This window comes from Manduca sexta, chromosome 13, assembly GCF_014839805.1.
Source record: "Manduca sexta isolate Smith_Timp_Sample1 chromosome 13, JHU_Msex_v1.0, whole genome shotgun sequence".
NCBI classification, from domain to species: domain Eukaryota; kingdom Metazoa; phylum Arthropoda; class Insecta; order Lepidoptera; family Sphingidae; genus Manduca; species Manduca sexta.
Window position 1 is genome coordinate 9,351,448 of NC_051127.1, and position 4,784 is coordinate 9,356,231.

The 4,784-nt window shown below is 34.0% G+C and overlaps 1 non-coding gene across 1 annotated transcript; it reads right to left on the bottom strand.

Annotated features, from left to right (window-relative positions):
- Positions 1–4,124: 4,124 nt before the first annotated feature.
- On the bottom strand, positions 4,125–4,197 carry Trnar-acg. The gene has a single exon. It is a non-coding gene; the product is annotated as a tRNA-Arg (tRNA).
- Positions 4,198–4,784: the final 587 nt, after the last annotated feature.

Genomic DNA, 4,784 nt, shown 5'->3' on the forward strand with positions numbered 1-4,784 from the left:
GGTTTTGGTCGATATGCCGTGTGTATTTAGTGTTAGGGACTCGGCTTAATGCTCACTCAGACGATGCTATACTCCCGAGTAGACATTGGGGCGTAAGACCGGTGAAACCTACATAACCATTCCACTTATCCCTCCAGAGGCGGTAGCAATAACACGATTTTGCCCGCTATAAAAAGGGTACATGACAGTCTGCTAAAAATTTCTGATAATTTTGAAGGTATTCAAAACCACTCTCTTTTACAGTTGTCTGTGTAAAAGACAGTTGTTTTGAATACCTACAGAACTGTCAGAAATTTTTAGCAGACTTGGTCATGTACCGTTTTTGATCGCGGGCAAAAACGTATTATCGCTACAGCTACTGGATAGCAAATTTTTAGAGTCTGTGGTGACAACTTAATAAAATTATTTCTATAAGAATTAAGCACATACAATTTTATTCCACGATATATCTGGAATCCATATATTACAATAAACAGAGCCTAACGTATGCCCATTTCTCAACTTTGAACTAATCGTACAATCGCTACAGGTGCTATAAGAATAGGATTTATCCGCACTAAGTTATTGTTATGATCTGGTGGAAGCCAGTTTTTAATAATGGTTGCGTACAGCCTTACCGCCTTTCCTGGGGACAATTACAAATAGAGTTGTCGTGTTGTACAGTGAGCGAGAGAAAGGTTGGCAATATATTTATAGTGAGGACGGGTCTTGGAATTAAATACTTATTATTAATTTATCGGAATTATAAGGATATCGCAAGTTTTATGCTTAGTGCGCATCAAAACTTATTGTTAGTTATATTGAATTGTAACAGGTAAATAAATTTATTAGGCAGATATTAAAGTTTTAAGATTTTCGTTTCCCGATGAGTTTATTAGATTATCTAGACAACTTGTAAATTTAAACACAGATACAATTATTGCGCGCTGAACTTAAAAACCTCGTTTAATTTCTCACACCTGGTAAGGAAGAAACTATTGCCATAACCAACATTCTAGTTCTATGAAATTCGTAAATGTTTTTTAATTCAAAATCTCTAATTACTTCTTTACATTTGTTTCGCGGGAAATTCTATAAGATACTATATCGACACACACAGTCAAAATTAATATATTGGTGTTAAGGTCCAATTTCCCACGCATGCAAATCAATTATAAAATCCGCTTTTATTATATCTAGTAACGATTCCAGAACATCGCTGCTCTTAAAGCCTAATGAAGCCTAAGTACACTGACTTATTCAATGACGCAAATTAATTTAATGCATTAATCGATGTGAAAAACGAACGTTATTAACTTGAAGTACATTCATAAACTAATATTCAGCGGAATTAAGCCGCGCTCCACTGGCTATTTACATACACGTAAGTTTATTTTCGGTCGCGCCTGTACGCAAATCTTGCATCTCTTTCTCTGTGCAAGCCTCAACAATCGCACCCAAGATAGGATCTTACTTGTATTACTGTCGCGGACTTGGTTCTAGCTAGATGTGACATAAAAACTATTATAGAGGTATGTCGGTAACTGTGTTGTAAGCTAACTTGAGGAAAGGGTGCGGTGCGTGATAATAGCAGCGGTGTTTGTCTTACCTTAATACCACATTGTTCTTTTTTTTCTCTTTTGTATAATAAAGAGTAAATAAATAAATAAAATATTGTTTTGTATATAAAACGATCAAATAATCATATTGGGCCTAACAAAACGATCATTTTTTTATACAACTAAATGACCCATCAAACGTCACGACTACGTATAGACACTAACATCACTTACCAGGTCTTTGCATAAAACACACAATATACTCAGTAATACATGTATATTAAGGGACAAAGTTCCAATAACCGATCGATCCATGCAATACTAACTGTCGAAAACTATTGAAAATAATAGGCAATGTTCTAAACACAATGCTGGTGGTAGGATATATTTTATATCCGCCTGGATAGCGACCCCCACATACAAGAAAAATCCCGCCATAGTGGCCCACCTCAGTGTATCGCGTTCCAGGATCAGCCTGTGAATATCCGGTTCCAACAGACTGGCATAATTGTGGCGCCTGCCGTAGGGTAATAAACTTTCATCAGGTGATAGTCTACTGGACCCCATTACATTACTATCAGGTGCACTGGATTCACTTTGGCGTGCACGTATAAAAATACAGTCTTTCTGTATGTTGATGTATGATTACAAAATATTCTATAGATTTACGTTTACCTTTTGCAATACAAAATTATATTTTATTCCGGAAACACACTACTGTTTCATTCTACAAACCTCACTACCACATCCAGCAAATCTAATTCCACACAGCAAATATTAATAAGCCGCCTAAGGCACTGTTGATTTATGTGCTTAGCGGGGCTTGCGCGAATGAATATATTTCACAAACAGACAGACGCACAAAACAAACTTGCGACCTATGAAACACGAGGTGCCGTGTCACCGGGAATATTGTCGCTACTAAATGAGAGTATTCATTATTGACTAAACGTCTTGGGTTGTTTTGTGGTTGGGGTGTGTTTCGCATGATTAGGAACGAGGATAATTTGCTTTTAGTCTGAAGGTTATTATATCGGCTTAGTATTGTTTCATTGGGGTTAGGTTGACTATAAAGAGTGAAGCAATTGTATATAAAAAAGACAAGGAATCTACAATCAAGTGATTAAGTTCGGGACATCTCTTAAATATTCAAAAGCGATTCATTAGATAACTTTACGTCTTTTATTTACTTATTTATTTATTTACGTACCATCTCAGACACTCGACATATAAATATAATTTCACCTTAGTTTTACTATTAGGTTTGTTTTTTTTTACTATAATATCGGCTTAGGATTGTTGTTTCATTGGACTTAAGTTTACTACTGACTAGATTCAGAGTGAGATAATTGTGTATAAAAAAAAGAAACCTTCAACCAAGTTACTAAGTAGACATCTCTAAAGTGTTCAGAAAATTATTCATTAGACAATTACGTCGTTTTAATCGCGTACCATCTTACAGACGCTCAACATATAAATTAAATAACACCTTAATTTATCTATTAGGTGCACTAAAAAATAAACATAACACCTTTTTATTCACTACGGCGCGTTCGCAAGTGATTAAATGGTCGACCGTTGTCATATTCTGCGCGAATGAACACAACTGAACAATAAACAATTACGAAGGTCAAAAAAATATTGATATAAAATTAACAGTTAATTAAAATGTGATGATATAACATTGATTGATAACCGTATTGAAAAGCTATTACAAGTGGTTGCTCTTGGTTCGAAGTGTGTTCCATAGCACAGGTAAATTCGGTAGACGGGTATAATTTTAGTAACTGTCGAGAGAACGCAATGTTATATTTGCGTACATTTTGCTTTCCACCAAGTCTAGTGAACTTTAACATAAGTAAAAAGAACTAGACGAGTTCAAGTCTAAGTATAACAAAGTTTCCGTAGAATTTAAAAACGAATCTTACTTTATAGCTAAAATATACATCACTGGCAATTATAAAATCACAAATCTTATGACATAAAAAAATAGATAAAAAATATGAACCCAAAAAAAGAATAAATTTTCTAATAAAAACCTAAACAACAATCCCAGATCACAGCTGACTCAACGAAACAGTAAAGATAAACTATGATGGCTTCATCACGAAGCACAATTGGCGCCTGAGGCAACAGGGCCAGCACAGCGATTTGTCAACAATGCTGTTGGGTTGTTTCGCAAATTGGCCGTTTCTGCAGGGACCAGAGAAGGTATCTTTGAAATTGATAGTTTCTTGTCCGATTCTTGTTATTCCGTTTGGATTTTTGCGATATTCGGAAGTGTTGTAGTGAGTTTACTTACAATACAGATTTTGTTGTATAAATCATTCGTACGAATTGCGTTAAACCGTTTGTAAAGAAAAAAATATTTATGCAAACTGTGTCTGTTATTATTACAAAAACACGTAAATACTTCTTACATATTGTATTGATGTTTATTTGATTTATTAGTTCGCTAAAATCATATTACTTTCAAAATATACTACGTTATTTCAAACGTAAAACGTAAAACAACCACAGCGAAATAATGAATTATAACAACAATAATACGCCAAAATATTTAAACATAAAATCAAAAGTAACCTTCGACCCTGCCAGGATTCGAACCTGGAATCTTCTGATCCGTAGTCAGACGCGTTATCCATTGCGCCACAGGGCCACATGCAGACCAGTCGAATTTGTCTATCGGGTTATTTTAAAACTACTTAAGAAAGTCCAATGTTTCAATTTGACCTTGTATTACAATTTAGCGAGACATCTAAATCTTCAAGCAAATTTTAAATGTCAAGAAGTGTGAGAAACTAAAATCTAACCACGAAAAAACAACAAACTGAAATTTACAAAACAAGATCAATTTTTATACATAAAAATATTATGGCTTTAATTAAGTAAAATATAATAATATTACATTTACTGATATTAAATCAATTAGAAATGGGTATACTCCGCTTGCGTGAAAAATCCTGTGTAAATATTTTTCTGACTATAAATATATATGAAATTAAAATTAATACATCATTTATTGATTATCTAATTTATGACAACTTCCTTGTCTATGCCTGTATGAATATTGTGTAGTATCTGTAAAATTTTATGTCTATAAAAATAAACTTCTCCCCACTTGTCTGTGGTCTCAAGCTGACGCGATCGTTTTATTAACAAAAATCATATTACAGTGACAAATTTTATCAACATCCGCTTAGCAGTTACGTTTACTTCTTACAAAAATCCAGATACATTCACAAT